This window comes from Poecilia reticulata, chromosome 20, assembly GCF_904066995.2.
Source record: "Poecilia reticulata chromosome 20, P_reticulata-male-v2, whole genome shotgun sequence".
Classification (NCBI taxonomy): domain Eukaryota; kingdom Metazoa; phylum Chordata; class Actinopteri; order Cyprinodontiformes; family Poeciliidae; genus Poecilia; species Poecilia reticulata.
Genome location: NC_088849.1, coordinates 11,426,007 through 11,445,364, shown reverse-complemented (window position 1 = coordinate 11,445,364; position 19,358 = coordinate 11,426,007). Strand labels below are relative to the sequence as shown.

Sequence of the window (19,358 nt, the reverse complement as noted above, 5' to 3'; positions counted from 1 at the left end):
CCTTTTTCTCCCCCCCCTCTCTATCCCCCCTTTTTCACCACTTCTTTTACTTTCTCATCTCACAGTCTGGACACACATTCAACACCTGCCTCACAAACCCACTGTCCATCTTTGCCCATCAGCCTGTCTGCTACTACCCTGCTGCCCTCCCTTTTATTTTTACCTTACTTTTCTCAAATCTTGCCAAGCAACAAACGTCTTTGGGACCGTCGTCTTTCCAGTGTTTTCTTTAGATTGTTCTCGCCATGGTCCTTTCTTTTTCCACAGTGCACACATGTAAATAAAGACAATAAGAAAAACAGAAAGATCGATTTCACAGACAAAACCAAAAAAAAAAAGTTTTTGCTCTCACAATCATAAATGAAATGCAGCTGTAGATTGAATGGCCTCACAACTCCCCCGCCGTCTACGCTCCACCTTCCTCCCGCTACCTTTGAGATTGGGCCGACACAGGGGGTGGTGTGTATGCGCGTATGTGTGTCCAACTCCTTTGTGACCGCTTTCCTGAACCCGAACCCTCCCTGCACTCGGGGAAATGGTGGACTGTGGCAACGACAGGGCAGTTTTACAGTGCACCGGGCTGAATGTTAAACTTATATTTAATGTATGACATTTCACACAAATCATCCCGCCACAGACATGACCCTGGGGTATTCCGCAGATTGCTTTTTCAGTGCCTCAGCAACTGTGGAATTATTCGTCCCAGTGAGAAAGGGAGAAAGAGGCGAGGAGAGGGAGGCGGAGGGGGGCAGCCTTTGAGTTTGGCGAAATGATCGCCCTCTCGCTGCTCTGGCCATCCTAGACTGGAAGCTCTCCCTCACTTTTTCTCTGTGATATCATGATCGCAGGGCCATGCCAAATTGAAAACATCTTGGGAGTCTGGAGGCTGTATGAAATAACCATATATTATGTGTAGTATAACACCCGATTGGACAGCTAAACAATTTTGGTGTTTTGCAGACTCAAAAGATTCCTTGTGCCCCTCTCAACCCTACACCCACTCATTTGAATGTGAAAAATCTTCACAGCGGCGTATGGAAATTATCTCTGATTTGTAAATTGGAGTGGAATTTATACCTGATACCCCCTAACAGAATGTTGTCCGACATGGATAAGTAAAAAAAATAAAAAAATAGGAACCCCTCCACCCTCCTGCACATGTGTGTGTATAAAGAAAAAAATGTTGCCCTTTTTTTCCAGACTTGCTCTGCAAGGCACTTTTCTAACATGTTATGAAAAGAGTGTAAACAACAAAAAGGATCTGTGGAATTTTTTGTAAAAACTTACCCCGATGTCATCTTAATTAAATGTAAACCCTTTTCTTTCCTTATTCTTTCTTTTTTTTAACACTATCATTTTAAAAAAAGCAGCTTGCAACTGCTTTAAAATTGAACCTTTTCTTGCATGCTTGTTGGCTCAACCTTGTAAAACAATATATATGTTATAACAGATGTGACAGCTGGGTCATCCATTTTATTTGAGGGAACATTTTTCAGCATTTAAGGTTAGATAGGAGAGGCACAGTGTCCACTACATCAGCGTCACTCTCTGTTTTCAAGGTTAGATGGAGGGTACAAGCATCAGAGCACCGCTACCTGTAACATTGGAAATAGCTCACATTACTGCTCACACTTAACACTTTCCATGCAGCCACCCACTGAAAAGTATTTACCCCCTTTGGAGGATAACTAAATCCAATACACTCTTATGAATTTGAATTGACCCTGTTTGTAAAAACAGTCCTTCTGTGTCCAATATAATATCTGCTGATCTATGAATGCTTCCTAGATTTGTCAGAAAACATTAATAAACAAGAAGCATCGTTACGATCAAGGAACACAGCAGACAGGTCAGGGTTAAAGTTAAAAAAAAATAAATAAATTGGAGTGGAAGAGTATGGTGAACCTTTAAAAGTAAAAAGATATGACCATCCAGTTAAATTAAAAGAATAGACAAAGCGAGCCAAGAGGAAAGCTGTGGATGAGCTGCAGAGATCCACAGACGACTATCAGAAGAGGGTCAAGTTATGTTGAAAGAAAGGCAAAAGAATCCCAGACTGCAGTTTGCTGCAATAAGAAGCTCTGGTTGGTTAAGAGATCAAAATTAAAGTAAACTCTAAACACACCATTCAGAATGAGATTTAACATGTAGCCAGAACTATAATGGAGTTGTTCAATCAATCATTTGAATGGCCCAGTTAAAGTCTAGATCTAAGTCTGTTGAGGCAAGGCTTTCTATGTTTTCTATGCAGTCTGACTAAGTGTGAGCGATTGCAAAGAGGACTGGACAAAAATGTCAGTTCCTAGACATGCAAAGCTGGTATAAACATACCCCCAGAAGACTTGCAGAAAAAAAAGTCATGGCCTCAGGGAGGTGGTACACATACCTACACTGTTCGGAAATAGTTTAAAAAAACCAAACAAAACAAAAAAAAAAAGAAAACATGCCGTCCTTTTTCCCTTTTTCCTTCCACTTAACAATTATTTACTGCTTTCTCTAGGTCTAAACAACAGAATTCCTTAAAGAAAAACAAAAATACATTCAAGTTAACAGTTCTAACTTTCCAAAATGTGAGAACAGTTTAGGGGATGTGAATACTTTTGCAAGACTGTCCATTGCAAATTGGTGTGAAAAGAACTTGCTTAAGAAGATTAAAAATGTTTGCGTCATGTTCAATTACGGAGAATTATTTGCTAGAGTTGTGATTAATAGCAATCTAAACATTAGAGGAAGATGAGAAAAACACCATCAGTTTACTGAAAGGTCCATCTAAATAGCACACAAACACCTAAAGAAATGCCTAATAGTCATGGCCTAAAAATGTTAAGAAACAATTCCCAACTGCAATGGCCTATTTTGCCTTCAAGCTTAGTTTAAGGGTAAAATTTATATGTGCGTGTATGAATGCGTGCGTGTGTGTTTTGGATGCACTACTTATGATGAACAACTGAGATAAAGAGGATCTGAATTTCAGTATTGTGTCTAATTATGAAGGATCATTTGATACAACTAACAATTTCAGCATTGTAAACATTACGGAAAGATAAAAAAAAAAAAAAGAATATCATAAAATGTGCAGAGTCCCCCTGCACCACACTCTACACGCACACATGCACACACAAACACTGTAAGTCACAACCACAGTCAACAGCATAATTATCAGTTTCCCCACAGGGCGTTAGGAAACCTGTTCCTAATTGGAACCCAGTTGGGACTTTACATGGATTAAAATACATGAGGCTTCTGCAACAGGAAAACACACACACACACACGCACACGCACACACACACACACACACACACACACACACACACACACACACACATATATATATATATATATATATATATATAAAAAAAACACATCATCCCCTTGAGTTCCATGTTTTCCTCCAAATTTTTATTTACGCTAAGTCTTGCATGATCCCCATTGTCTCGCTACACACGGGTCGAGCACAACAATTGGAGTCTCCAAAGCACAATTACGGCACTATTTTCCCCTTGTTGTGTATTCTGTTTTTCCTTATTTTTGTTCCATTTCCCTGACTTAAGCTGTTGTCTAATGGACAGCACCATGACAGAGGGGAGTTTGGTATCAGATTGAAGCCGGTTGCCCTTTTTGCCAATTTGCGAGCAGCCTCCTCTGTACTTGTAAGATGGCCAATTAGCTGACCGTCTGACAGAGGCTCTCTGACTGTGGCTATTAAAACACACACTCAGAGGCACATACGCATGCAGAGAAAGTGTGGAGACACACCTACACACACATGTGCACGCGTTAGGACGTACGCACATGCACACACACGAGCACACTCACACACAGGGCTCAGCCCTGTCTCAGACTGTCCATCTTAATCTGCTACTTTTACTTATTTTTTATTTTTTTATTTTTGATAAGACGTGGGCCTGGACCTCACCCCTCACCTTCTTTTCACCATTTGGAGGACACACACACACACACGCGCGCGCGCATGGATACACGTGACTCCTTCATTTTTCTCACCATGAAAGGCTGTGCTCCTTGACCTCTTTCAACCCCTTCCCATCTTCACCTGTTCTCCTTCCAGCTTCCTCTTCTTCACCTCCCCGCAAACGTTTTCCTCTTCATTTTTCCTCTCCATTTAATCTCCCTCTTCTTTCGCCTTCACCTTCATTTCCCTTACCTTCCGTCTCCACCGGAGCATCTCTCCCCTCCTCTCATCCTCTCAGACCATCTTCATCCATAAACAACCATCCTCTCCATCTGACTCCCTGCCATTAGTCCGACTCCTTTCATCTTCTCTCGCCCGCTTTTTACTTAAACTCATCTTTACCGCATCTATTTGGAGTATTGGTCTGTGTCAGAAATACTTTTTCACTTTCCCGCAGTCCTCGGCTGTATTTTTCACCCCTTGTCCACCTGCTGTTGGAGGCATTAGCTGTTTGAAAGGAGTGTTCAGCTCAGTTGACGAGCTATGGAGTCGTCTGTTCGGCATTGAATCAGGCGCCAAAACCACGACCTACGACAAAAACCCCTCAAACTACACACAATAAAATAAAAATATATTATTATTATTTACTTAACTGTATTGTGAGTACTAAAATAAATTGAAATATAGCAGGTCATACTCATCCACAATAGGCTACTGACTTGTGGAATCCCAACCTCTCTACCTCCCTTGCCTCCCCTGTTCAGCCCAGCCCCTCTTGGTCCTGTTGTCCATCTGAACGGTTTGTTCAAAGTCTTGGCTCCAGTTCCACCTCCCCTCTCCCACCGTTGTCAGGTTCAAGGGATCTCCTACCAACACACGTGGTGGTTGTGGTGAGGGTGGGGAGGTGGTGGTGGTGGGGGGGGGGGCGAGGACTAGGTCAACAGCTTCCTGAGACTATAAACACATGAGGCATGGACACCTGCAGGCATACATGCTTGTGCACCGGCGTTACAAAAAAGCCAACCGTATTGAAGCAAAGCAAAGAGATGGAGCCGTAGTTCATGACATACGAAAGCACCCTCATTTCTGCATGATGTGATTTCAGAAACAAGAAGTCCATTTAATTGGTAAATAAGTAATCATTGTTTTGGCCTGTAATCAAAAAGGAGGACATAATATCAGCTTGGCCTTAGCTTTGATTTTCAGTACAAAGACGGCAGTGTTTTTCCAGTGGGACTGCTAATGCAAGAAGGCAGAATTCATCCCATCTGCTTCCTCCTCTATTTCTCCTTTACACACACGCACACACAACGCACACCCGCACACGCGCACACACACGCACACACACACACACACACCCCCACACACGCGCACTCTTCTGTATTTTCTTTTTTTCTGACACATCTGGACATTTGTTGCATGTTTGTCGGCTTCAGCAACAACTCTGAAAGAGAGTGCAAACGGACAGTAGCTGTGAGACAAGAATCCAAAAAAAAAAAAACATTTCCTCAGCGATAACTGCCGGGCATTTTGCTATTTTTTTTTGGTGTGTATTGAAATACATATGAATGAAAAGTTGTTGGATTTCGATTCAGTAAAAATTTGTGGTCCATATCTTTTAAAAAAATAAATAAAAGTTAAACGTTTCATTTCATTTGATCTGTTTCTCATATATTCAAGTTATTACAGAATAAACCCACAAAAAATATAAATTTTTTCTTTTTGGTCTGCATATGATTCGTTGCATTGGAAATGCAGACTGCATGACTATCTGTAATTATTTTTAATTAATTTCATCTATTTCTTAGGAGACTGTTTGAATCCCAGAATTAACACAAAGGAACTTCCTGCTTCATTTCTCCCAGCAAAGATAATTATAAAGTTAAGAGGGTTTGCTAATTTAAAAATGCTATCTGCATGACATCAAATATACATCTTTGATCTCGCTCTGTCCCCGATGGTTAAATGCCTTTAATTAGATTCCAAAAATTAACTTTTTTTTGTGAATAATTAACAGCAAGTCCTCTTTTCTTGTGCTTGCAAAGAGAGTGTATCTGGTACTTTTTTACTTAATTTATTCTGGAGACAAACAAACACTGTACGTTATCAAATGTGCATAGAATCAATCAGTGGCTCATCAGAACAATGCTGTCCGTGTTGTTGCGGTTGCATCCGTGTAGCACACAGAGATGCTGCAGTAGTTTACTTGCAAATATAACTTCCACTTGGGGCAATTTACTTAAATCTCAGTACACCGTGAAGCATAATCCTTAAACATTGTGAGAAAAATGGACAAAGCACACACATGACCCACATGTGTCCTGGAGGATCAGAAGGAGGGGGGGGGGGTGGATGCAGATGGAAGGGGTTGGAGGGGAACCTTCTCCATATCTCATTATATTCCTCTATAGCATATCAGCATCTCTCTGGGTGAATGTGTATACATACAGGGAGAAAGAGAAAGAGTCCGATGATTCATATTATCTTTATCACCCTACCACAGGAGTTGACTTGCCTCCCCTTTTTTCTCCTCCCTATTATGTAAAACTATGGATTATGTTTGGTATGCGCATGAGTCCTGCATTCAGAGGTGTGCTTTTGTATGCAAAGGTGCATGTTAGAGACTTTATAGTGTGCGCTTGAGAGGAAAAGGGGGAATGGGGGTGTTATATACATCTATGCATGCATGTATGTATGCATCCATGCAGAGACACCCTTCATTTCTCTCTCTCTCTCCCCCCCCATCTATCATGCATCCATAGGTCTATCAGCTTTGGGAATGAGGTGTGGAGGAAGAGGAAGGGGCGCAAAGGGTGCACAGGGGGGTGAGAGGGGGGGGGGAGAGAAATAAATTTCGCCCCCCCTCCTACTTTAAAAATGCACATACATTTCCATACATTGCAAAGGCAGTGAGGTGCGCACACCCTCGCTGCTGTATCCCCAACATGGCCCCAGCACACACAAAAGCACACGCACATACACACACAAATCCGAAAACACAACCTACAGCAAAGATGAATGCATGTGTCCCGTTCAGTAGGTGTGGGTGAAAATCTACGCCTTGCCATATTTATCTTCATAAGAGCAGAAGCTGCATTTGTGCCTGTATAAACAGTGGCTGTGGATCTGGGCTCTGTGCATTTGTTTTTGTGTGTGTGCGCACAAAACGTAATTTTATTCACCTTAAAAAAAAGAAGAAAAAAAAGAAAAACACTCAAACGTTGTATAAAAAACAAACAAACAAAAAAAAATAAAACTTAACACAGATTCTTCTTGATTCCACCCAAAATAAAGGACATAAATACATTGCACCACATACTGCAGGTCCAAAAATCAGCAATTCAAAAACTCAAATGTCTCGGGAGTTTGCAAGCGCCTCTGTCTTCGCGCTAAATCCGCAATTCCCCCAACTTCTTCCTTATTTTCATTTCAATAGCAAAATGCATTTGCTGATGCACAGATTCCAAATAGTTTAGAGTCTATTTGCCGTCTGTCTTGTAGCGAGGCTTTCAGATGCTAAAACAACAACCAAAACCGTTCTCTAAAACACAGTCGAAACACCAAGCTCTTGTAGATAATGACAGCCTGTCGTGAGAGAGGAGAGAAACATGAGCGTGGTATTATTAAGCAAGACTAGTTTGCTCAGGAGAAGTGTTTTTGGCTTTTAAAAAGTTCCATTTTGCACTCCCCAGGCTCTGCAAACGGGGGTACCCCAGGGAAGTGTGCACGCGTGTGTGCGTGCGCGCGTGTGCATGCATGGGGGGTGAAATATGTAAGTGTGTGTGTGTGCATGCTAAAATATTCTGACTGAGCTGTCTAGCGGCTCACAGAGCAGAGAGATGTGTCCTGTCTCCTGCATTCAAATGTGAATGGGTTTTTGGAGGCTAAAAGTAAACAGATATGCTTGCTTGAACACACACATGAGAACGCGTGTATGTGGGCACCTGCCGTCTCGTACGTATGCATGTGCGCCCACACAAAACAAAAAAAAAAAAAACAAAAAAAAAACGCAGCACGGGATGCGGACACGGGACGTGTGAACACGAGAGTTGTAGTGCGTGTCTCCCCATCTGTTGTCCGTGTGTATTTTAACCTCTCTCAGCCATCAATCTTCACCGCTAGGAGTATCTGCACGTCTTTGCCATGCTGACAAACGTAGCGGCGTCATTCAGTCAATGAATATTAAAAAAGAAAAAAGAAAAAAAGAATGTCTCAGGCAGGACAGTCAACAAAAAAAAAAAAAAAGAAAAGAAAAAAGAATGGTCGTCACGGACGTGCCCTTTCACGGCCTGCGAAGGTACGGTTTTATATGGCGATATAAACCTCTGCAGGTCTACGTTCTCAGCTCACTCCTTAAGCTCTTTAATTCTGTTCCATATCCCACTTGCGGTATATGGGCTGTAATATAAGATAGCCCAAGACAATGAGCTGTCCAGTTGCCGAGGGGGTTAGCTGACATTGTGTTATGAGCGTGGAGGCAGGAGGGATAGGGAAGAGGTCGAGTGAAGGGTAGGAGGGGGCCCTTCAAACAAAATATGACCCTTTAAAAGGCCTGTTTGTAAGGGCTGGAATCCTCCTAGCTACCATATTTCCTCCTACTCTTCCCCATTTCTGCCCCCGTTGTCCCTCTTACACTTTTCCTCACTTAATCCGTTCACACACACAGATGTGTTGTCTGTCAAGGCGGCGATGATAAATTAGCACGGGTGCTGCTGGTGAAATAGGAGCTGGTGTCTGAGGGCAGAGGGTGATAAAGTGGACAATGCCAGGGATGAACCACTGATAGTTCAGCTGTGACTCTGCCGGTCTGGAGAAGTACTTTGGCTGAAACTGTGTTAGATTTCCTTCCAGAACAGTTACTGCAGATGGTACGCCACGCACACACACACGCACGCACGCACGCACGCACGCACGCAGAGAAACGGTTCTTTATACAGTTTTTGGAAAGAATGAGGCTGAATTTTCTTTTTCTTTTAATATATTTATTATTTACAAATTTGAAACAGGAAACAGTAGTAACCAACTGCAGGAATCTACTTACAGATATTACTCATTTACAAAATAAAAGTAGAAATGCATTAATGCAGAGAGAATAAATGCAGAAACAAGAAAAAGAAAGAAAAAAAAAACATAAAAAAGACATTAACATTTTTTATTGCTATACATCAGGAGAATGTTAGAGATAGTACATAGAGAAGTTTTGTCACATGCTTTGGACAATCTTCACTACTATTAAAAATCTCCTTTTATTTATGTTTGTGTTGGTGAGGGCAAAAAAGGGCTGAATGGATGCATAGGGTATTTCTTTTTCCTTGTTTTTTTTAATATATTTTGGATGGGGAGGGGTGATTCTTTTACCTGAAGGCTTTGGATACTGTGTGCTTGTTTACGTCTGCTCTTGCGTTTGTGTTTGTACGGACATGTGTTTCTCATGAAGGCCCATGCCAGGCAAATTAATTCTCAGAAGTTGCGTGGCGGGGGCTCTCCATCCCTTTGAAATGGGGCATACTACTCCCTGTAATCAATAAGTCAAGCCATCTCGGCAGCATGTGGCAAACCCCCCGGCACACAGATGAAGAAGCCCAATTTACTCATCATAAATTCTGATTCCCACAATAAATCTGAGGGAAGGTCCCCCGATATCTAGATATCTCAGGGGTGTTTGAAAGTCAGACCGGTCCTTGCCTTGACCAGGTTTTGCTTTGTTGATTGGAAATAATAATAATAATAATAATAATAATAATAATAATAATAATAATAATAATTAATAAAAAAACGTAATTTAAATGTATCGCATTTAAAACTGCAGTTTTTTTTGTTGGTTTGTTTCTGCCAAAAAATACTCCTTTTTTTATTCCAGCATTCGCACAGAGTCAAATCAAATTTGCGCTCCCATCTTCTTGGAAACCACACGTCATGCATCACAGGCGCTTTTTGTCTACCTTTTGACAAATTTCCTTGAATCTGGGCATTTTCTAATGAACCTCGACATTCACCTCCAGACAAGTTGGTGACGTGTGCAGGCCAGGCATGTGATGTTGGGGGACATGCAAATCTAACGGACAAGTGCTGTCTCTGATGCTTAAAGCCTCCCTGCTCAGAAGGCCCAAGTATATGACAATGACCTGGGGAGGAAGGAAGTGTGGCAAAAAAAAAAAAGAAAGAAAAAAAATGACACACCTACGGAGGGCGGGATGCTGAGACTACTTATTGAATGGTGCAAGAACAGGGCAAGAGAAAAGCGGCAACAGCGGGAGAACGGTTTACTCAAAACATCTGTAATATCTGCGCATTTGTGTTTGTGGTAACACCATGAACAGCCGCTTGTGAAAACACAAGTGCCGTCACTGTACATGTAGACAACACATGGTGCAAAAGAAATGATTTAATACAGCATGGCATCCTCAACACCAGTGGCGCTCTATCTATCTTCTTTTTGGCAAGGACTTCCTGCTCTCCAGAGCGGCTCCGTCGTCAATACATGACATTTATGAGGCTCCCATGAGCTGCGGCGCATGTTGCACAGATGACGAGGGACGCCTTCCGCGCCATGACGACAAAACTGCCAAATTGTGAGACATTGTGCGTGTAATTTTCTCCAGAAAAAAAACAAAGAAAAGAAAAAAGCAAAGCAAAATTCAAACAGAAGCTCATCTCTGCTGATAAGAAGAGAAAATGCATGACATGGGGACGATAAGAGGAGGCAGGAGGAACTTCAATGGCGGAGTGTGCTTGGATACGGCGAAGTGGAAGCGAAGAGAGTTTTCCACGCGAGTCAATACCGCTGTCTTCATTTGTAAGTCAGAGTTAAGAACACTAATTCCTGACCTGTTAGATACATCTGAGAACAGAGAGCTTTCCGGGATGCTAATCCATAAGTCTGCAGCTAAGTGGTTCATCAGCAAGAGCCTGAGATCGAAAGTCGCCAATTAAGACGCCTAAACGCCTGGCTAATTGAGCTCAAAGTGTAGTCTGTCTCTCACATGATCACAAATGATTAACAAACACACACACAGGCACACACACACGCCTAGCTAATTCTAGGCAGTTCAGCTGCAGGGCTTAATGGTGAAAACGGTTGAATGTTCAAAGAGCACCCTGCGATTGGCAGTTTGCCCGCATAGTTACATCATCAGCAATTAACACCAACCACATTTGACGCTTACGAAAGCAAAATCTGATCCATTATTGTGAAAAGATGAATGTTATGTTTGTGACTGAATGTCTGTGCGGTGTTGCATGCTGCTGAGTAAATAATTTAGCCACTGGCCGCTTGTGACGAGCAGCAAAGTATCAGATGCAACAGCTAAAACCAGATGTTTAGGCACATTATATAAAAAATGACAGACAGGCTGTTTCTCCCTTACTGACATAAAATCAGAGAAAACATTTTCTGTTTTAGGTCAGTTGGGTTTACTAAAGTTAACTACTAAATGCCAAAACATTGAAGGAGAAAAGCTATAGTTTTTATTACTTTCTTCAACATCAGATTTTTTTTTTACTTTAAACAACATGGGCATTCCCACACTGTTCACAAGTAAGGCAGTGTTTTAGAAAAGAATCTGTGTATTGGCTTCAGGCCCTTTGAAACTGGTAAGCATGCATAATGGTAAGAGAGTCACATTAAAACAAGTCGTCTACTGACATGACCTTAGAGGCCACTCAGCCAAGAAGAAGCCATTTTCTGAAAAGCAACCTAAAATGCTGGGTTACATTTATACATGCACTTAAAAACAACTTTTATTTTATTTTTTTTTTCTTGAGAGAGGGGCTGGGAATTGAAGTTTTTGGCCATTTGTTATATTGGGAGGAAAAATGGGGAATCTCGCAACAGCATTCCAATGTTTGGTGTTGGTAGGATTATTACTAGTTATGGATTCTTTACAAAATGTAATGGTGAGGTGCACTTGACAAAATAGATGGCGTCACATGGTAAAGAACGTCATGCAGATATCCAATCAGTCCACTTTGAATAATCAATTGAACTTGATTGCTTAATAGGCAAGATTTAAATAGAGCGTGTGTAACTGACCTTGAACTGTGCCAAAATTGGAGCTCGTCGTTGAAGTTGCATGATGAAAATCCATGCATTTTGACCTGAGCCTCTTGTTATCCAATCCTCGTTGTCACAGCCCACCTGGTGAACTTTTCTCGCTCCTTTGCATGCAAAACTATTGTGTAATTGGTCAGAAACTCCTAATGGCAAAGTGAGAGAACGATGATAACTACACTGGTCCCAGGTGCAGTGAAGGGAATCTTGAACTGGGAGTGTTCTTCTGCTGCTGCTGGCCTTTCTTGTGTGCATCTTGGAAAAGTATTATCTTTCCAAGTTGTGACCCCTTCTGTTTGGGAAGATAAGTGCAGTGAGTCTTTCAAAATAACCAGCATAGGTCTTTTTTTTTCTTTTTACAGTATGAAATTGCACCAAATCATACAGTATTCTGTTAAAGTCTAAACACTGAAATGGTCTGCGTCTTGGCTGAGAGGTCAGTCGACCCAGATTGAAACAGCCTTTGCTTTTTTATCGACCTGTGCACTTTAACATTGGTAGAGTTACTGAACTACATAATGTCGTCCAAAAGCAGATACAGAACCCAAGAAAAATACGACATCAAATTGCATATCTCAAAATCATAAAGTTTTACAAAAAAATAGAAATGATATCCTACTGATTTACTTTTTTTTTTTTTCTTAAAGTCATTGTGTCACCTGTTCTTGTACCATCTCCCTTACACCAAAGAGTAATGCTCGCAGTGTTTATTTGGAGCAGCAGAGGTCTTTGTGAGGAAAGGGGCCAGATAACATCTGCTCCAGGCCTCTCCCTGGCTTGGCCCACAGGTCTGAGGAGCAAAGCGAATTGTGTCTGAAAGGGGATGATACCCATCGGAATGTTAATGGGGCTGAATATTTCAGAGGTGGGATCATCACATGGCAGCAGGAGGACGACTGGGTTTCCCAAAAGCATTTAGCGGTTGAAGTTCCTCCGTGTTATTGTAAAGTAGGAGTCAGAGATGATTTCTATGCTACAGCTAACAAGGTCCAGTTGCTGCCGCTGGTGTGCGGAGGAGGAGAGGAGGGGAGGTGGTGATGGGGGGGGTTTAAGACAGCTGTATGTCTCCGGTGCTCTTTCATATTAATCAAGAAGTCCACCCAAATGTACTATTTGTGTGACTGATTGCTCTTCTTTTATTTGTGATTCTTTGTGTTAATTCTAAATGAAAGTAACTTTCAGGGCATAAACAAAGGATGTAAGAGAAAAAAAACATTGCTTTATTCTAAAATGGATGTAAAAGGATATTAGTTGTTTTTTTTTGTCTGCAAAAGATGATGCCTTTAAGTTTCATTTACTATTATATTTGTTGTGGTTCTTTTGTGGTGTTTGCCATGATGTAAAAACTGTATAAACAAGTTATTATACATATGGTAAAGCCATTTACCAAAGCTCTATTACATGTAGTCTTTTTGTAGTGGTAGTAGTAAGACAAACATAACAATAAAAACAAAAACAAAAAAAGAAAAAAAGTGGGAAGGAATGGGGGGGATTGCCCCAGCAGCCCTTATAAACATCTGGAAACCACTATGGTGCTTTTATTTTTGCTAAAATTAGTGTTTGTGTTAGCCTTGGGAAAGGGAGAGAGAAAAAGAGAAAGAGACCAACTTGGAGGAGTCCACTTTTTTTTTTTCATCAGAGTGAAACTGATGTTTGTGGAGGAGAGGGGGGCGGGGGGAGAGGGGGGCGGGGGGGGGGGGGGGGGGACAGAAGGAAGAGACCAGGTCAAAAATTAGGAGAATTATTGCAGTGCTCCCAGATGTGTGCAGGGAGGATGACCTGAGAAAGTCAAAGTTGTTCCCCATCAATCATTGCCATATGCTTGCAGAGAAATGGATCCTGCAGGACACTTCATATTCCCCTTTCTGATTAGTTCATTTGAAAGATGAAGAGGGGAGGGGGGGAGGGTTGGGGGCGGAAGGTGATGCTCTTTCTGAAAATGGACGGTCCTGGTGTAACCCAAAAAACCAGAGGAACTCAATTTTAGAATCAAGAATTGCTATTTAAGACTACAGGGATCTTTTTTTTTTTGTCTTCTTCTTCTTTGGTTCTTCCTCATTCACCTCCATCCCCCTGCTCCTCCTTCTCCTTCCATTCCCCATGATTTCATTGCACAGGTTAGTGTCAGGGAGCGATAGAGTGAAGGCAACGCGTTCTTAACTCTGATCAAAGCAGCCAAGGAGGAAAGCTTTTCTAATGACTGGCATTCACTCTGCTTTCTTAATCCACCTCTCCCTCTGCCCCTCTCCCGTCTCCCATCCCTCCCCTTCTCTCTTTCACTTGCCTTTCTCTCTCAGGGCATTGGTAATTATCGGTGAGGTCTTAGTGACTGCAAATGAAATTACCATTTAAGAGAGAGGGAGAAAGAGACATCCCCTTTGCCATAGGAGAGGGCTTAAGTGAGGCAGCTAGGGTTTCGACTATTGATTTTTAAACTGCTACATCAGAGAGTGTAATGCTTTCATAATTTCAAATAAACTGTCTAGTTACGAAGTACTAATGAGAGAAAAAGTGAGAGGAGGACCAAAAACAACAAAGAGAATGATGCTGGGTGAATTTTAACTGTTGACACGCATGTGTGGAAATTAAACTACTGTTCTGGTCAAACTACACTGCCACGGTGTAAACAATCCTCAACTAACCGGTAGCTAACAGTAATAAATGTCTATTGTGTGATTATGGGACATCGAAAATTTTATCAGACTAGTACTTTCTATGAAAATTCACATAAAGGGGAAAATGTAAATTTGCAGGTATTTTTTCTTACACAAACACTATCTTCAAAATTGAAAAAAAAGAAAAGCAATGCAATTTTCCCATCACATTTTAAATATAAAATCATCTTTGATAGTCTGTCTTTATTGAAAATATAAGCCACACATCCATTAGCGATTTCAAATAAGTGGCGCACACAATAAAACTCTGTCCGACGAAAATGTACCGTAATCGCAGCTTTTACTTCTGATGGCGTAAAGATTCAAAAACAGGGATAGAGAAAGGAAGAATTTTCACGTGTGGCTGCATGAATTTAAATTTTTTTACCTCTTTCATCCCCCCCCCCCCCCCCCCCACCCCCCCTCCCTCTGTTTTTCTCACTATAGACCGCAGGCCGTTGGAGGCAGCTTAGAAATATCTTACATCTGGAACAGCCGTAATTCGTGGGATTTGGCCTGACAGCCATGACAGTCATCGGGGCGACCGACAACAACTGTCTCCTGTGTTAGTGGCTGCAGTGCATATGTGTGTGAGTGTTAGCTTCATTTCAGAGAGTGACGGTGGCTATAGGCTGTATGTGTGTGTGCGTGTGTGTGTGAACATGACCCTTTCTGTTTAGAAGGGAAACTTTTTGAACAAGTTCCTTACGTGATCTGAATTTTGAGAAATTTACTAAACAGAAGCTTTTCTGTAAAGTCAACAAATATAAATCATAAAGAGTGCAGAAATGTGCATTACCACAAATAGTAATGCCTTTTAAAAAGAAAATATAAAAGCTTCATATTAATTTTATTGTTTCACTTTTTCTGTTCTTTCTTTTTTTTTTTCTTAGTTGTGTTTCCACTATTTATAAATAAAATATAATGTTGTTCCCCTTTCAGAGCTTTCTTGCACAACAACTTAATCTGATCGGTTTCCTCCATATAAATAAACAGAGAAAGTTAGAAATGAATTTAATTTCACCTGTTGCATTTTTATCTCAACTTTTTAAAATTCTCTAACATATGATCAATTATTTCTATATCAATACTGTATTTAAGCGAGCTCCACTTTTGTAGCACAGTTGCGGAAGGAAAAAATAGCATCTACATTAAACACTCACATCCCAGTATTGTGCATTTATTTAAAAATTACACATGAGTCATGTCTCAGATAATTGTTTTTAACAAAAACTGCCAAAAACAAACAAAATAAAAATGTCAATTTCTCTGAAAAATTATTACTTCATTGGTGGTTATTGTTGCAAAATAAATCAGAAATCTAATCTAAGATCAATTTTAAATGGGGAATTTTAAGAAAGTCATGCTTGAGTGGTTTTACATTGCAGTTATTTATTCCACTTTACATCATATCAGGTGTCGCTGAGTGATTTTAAAGTAAGATCTGCTGCCTCCCTGTACAGAGTTTGATGACCAGGACACAGTCGCACTACACCCAACACATGACAGGGGATGTGGGAAAGATGGATTTGTAAAAATTCAATTTCTCTCCATAAAAAGGGCAGAAACTTGCTCTACTAATCTGGCTGAACCTCAAACTCCAAAGATTATTCCGGGATAATACCGCATGCGTCCGGCACAGGCGAGCTCAAGGTTCCAACACTTTTGTTCACAGCAACACGACGACAAACTGATACGCAGCAGACAAATTGTCAGTTTGTTTTATGTAGGCCAGGGACACCCTGCCACAGCCCGTCGTGCTACGCACAGACAGTAGCGGTCGTTTGCAGGTCCAAAATCCCACATTCCACATTCTTGATTCCTGTTCGCCTGCTAATCTGGGCACCATATGAAGAGGCATTGTTAGAGTGAGAGGGTCATGTATCGCTCCCTCTCTCTGTCTGTCTGTCTGTCTGTCTCCTGCTCTGTCTTTCGGCCTTCCTCTATTACTGTCAGACTCTATATCTGTGACTCTTGCTCTGTGTATCCGTCCACATTTCACTTGCCTGGCTCTCTGCTGGCTAATGTCGCCTGGTTTTCGCCACCATCTTGCGCGAGTTTGTATATTTCCTGCTTTGTTTCGCTCAAGCCCGTCGCGTTCCGGTCGTGCCGTTTCCGTCTGTGGCTCTGCTTTTCTGCAAGACTCTCACTTTGCTTTCTGCCTCTTTTTTTCTCCTTTGTGTCTGTCTCCTCCTGTATCCCGCTGTCTGTCTCTCCATCTCCCGCTCCCTCTGCGTCTCCAGATATTCATGGAGAGATTTTCTCACATGTTGGATATAGATTTATGACCCCAGCAAGATCCCCGTGGCCACTAAATTTGATACCATCCACTAAGCCACATTGTTTTTTTGTGTGTGTTCGGGCTTGTCTGTTGTGCGCGATTGTGCGTAAGTATGTATGTGCATGTCTGGGTGAGTGTGTTCATGCATTACAAGGTGGAGGCGGGTGACTTTTAAAGGGTTAGCTCGGGTATGGTGGGTGCAGAGGAGGAATTTACAGTTTATTGAAGCACAGCAGTCATGTATGTGTGCGAGTGTGCACATCGGGATGTCGGTGAGTGTGTGTGTGTGATAAAAAAAAAGAAGGAAAAAGAGAGAAAGAGAGAGAGAGCGCCTGTGGGTGCCAGGTGACCAGGCTAACCTCTTGGCTGGTGTTTTGGATTTAGCCTTTGGATAGCAAAGCAAAATAAAAACGGAATGCTTTTTCAATTACAGATCAGAGAGAGAGTGAACAAAGGCAGGAGAACAGGGAAAAAGTTATTGGGATCTAATATATCAGAAGCTTTGTGCCTCTAAAATCTAAGTGCTTTAATTTTGACAGCCAGAACATTTTGTTCTTGAATATTTATAGTTCACAAGGGTCGCATAATTTGTACTCAATTTTTCTAAGTAATTTCTATTGTAAAAGCTTTTCATTTTAGAAAATTCCTGCACGCCCTTTTGATAGCTTTTTTTTTTTTTTGCGGAAATTGCAGATTTCTATCTTTTCTATTTTTTTGGGGGCTTTTTTCTGCTCTCCGACTAATATGTACGAGTTGTACATTTGACTTTGCAAAATTGAGCAGCTAGCTCCGTTTTAAAACTCACAAACAACGAGCTGCGAAAATAGAAGACGGCTGAAACAGAATATGAAGCCACACAGAGACACACCTGTGGAAAAGACTTACTGTGTTTTTATGTTGTCTTATTAATTCTGACAGTAAAGGCACCTGAACTCTCCCATGCATATTTTATTGGCTGTAGGTGGTATTTGTTGTGTATTTATGTCTTTTTTTTTTCTTGCTTTGTTTGAATGCTCCGTTCCTTCAACTTATTCCACAAGTTGTCGAGGGCGGGGTATTTCAAAATGGCATTGTAGAGTGCATAGGATTGTAATGTGCTCGTGTGTGATGTGAAAAGAAATGCTTCTCGCTTTTGATGTTTGGCTGAGAGGAACGGCACAAAAATAAAAGCCTTGTAAAATAAAGGAATGTTTTTGCAGGCTCGAGAGTGTGCGATCCCCTAAAATTGTTTATCTGTCAGTCAGGCGGCGTGCGCGCGCACCGACTGCACTCAAACGTGTGTTTGAGTGAATGCGTGTGTGTGCGCGTGTGGGGGTGAGTGTGTGTGTGTGTGTGTGTGTGTGTCCACGCCTACATCTAAAAAGCCGTATCTGGCTTCAGATCAAATGGTGTATGAAGTACAGGAATGACACAGAGAGAAAAGTGATAGCTCTTTAATGTTACCTATCCACTCTCAAACCCAAATATAAGACCAGGAACATACGGAATAGAGAAGTGTGTTTTAGAAGAAAAGGAGTGACATGAAACACTTATGTAGAAAAGCTCTGAACATGACTTGGGCTTTGTAGCGAGGGGGAAGAAGATGTCTCGCAAAAAAAAAAAAAAAAAAGAAAAGAGAGGAAAAGAAAGAGTAAATTGGATGGAGAGAAGAGTGAAGATGGGGTGAAGAATTAAACAGCGACATGCGCTTTTATAGTTTGTGTATGTTAGGGTACAGTCATGTTTCGTATCATGTCTAACTTGTGTTTTGTTTCTGTCCTCGCTCTGCTCACTCTAAACTTTTCACTGTCATTGTGTCTGAGCCAGATGTTATCACAGCAGCTGCATTTGTGTCCATAAATTGCTGCAGTTTTGAGGATTTAAATATTAAATCGATTTCAGAAAGAAATGTCTCATTTAACATCTGTTGTTGAATTCACCTTGACCATTCCTATTTCTTTTTTTTTTCCTCTCTGCAGGTCTGAAGCACAAGCTGAAATGGATCAAAGTATTTCATCTTTGCAAAATCGTTTCCGTGTCTCTGTTGTTCATTTTGGCAAATAATTCTACGTGATTTGTTTCTTGTAATGCTGATAAGTTCATATAAACTACATGAATAAAATAATTTACTTCACTTTGCAACTCTTTTTCAATTATTTGTGTATTTTCGTCCTTAGAATAAGATTTTTACACAAGGACTGGTTTTCAAAAAAGAGGCAAGAAAAGTGACAGAATTAACTGAACACACCTAAAAATCTCCAATGGATGAATTCCTCGGAGTAGCGAGAGGGAAATAGCCCCGGAGTAAACACATCGTAAAAGTTTCTCGCAATAAACTCAATGAAGAAAATAATTCCAGTAAAAAAAAAGTACTTTTTTTTTCTTTTCCCGACACAGACCGGAAGCAACAAGGGAGACTTTATGCTTTTTTGGCATTAGGGCTACCCTAGAATTGGACAAACATAAAATCTGGAATATATATGT

At 41.1% G+C, this 19,358-nt stretch overlaps 1 long non-coding RNA gene across 1 annotated transcript in view; it reads left to right on the top strand.

The window, feature by feature from the left end:
* The window catches only part of LOC103456523 (uncharacterized), a 33,395-nt gene extending 14,387 nt beyond the window's left edge, over window positions 1-19,008 (top strand). Inside the window, exons 2-3 of the long non-coding RNA XR_532269.3 lie at window positions 15,062-15,204; window positions 18,854-19,008. This is a non-coding gene — a long non-coding RNA (uncharacterized LOC103456523). The remainder of the gene's footprint in view (window positions 1-15,061; window positions 15,205-18,853) is intronic.
* Window positions 19,009-19,358: the final 350 nt, after the last annotated feature.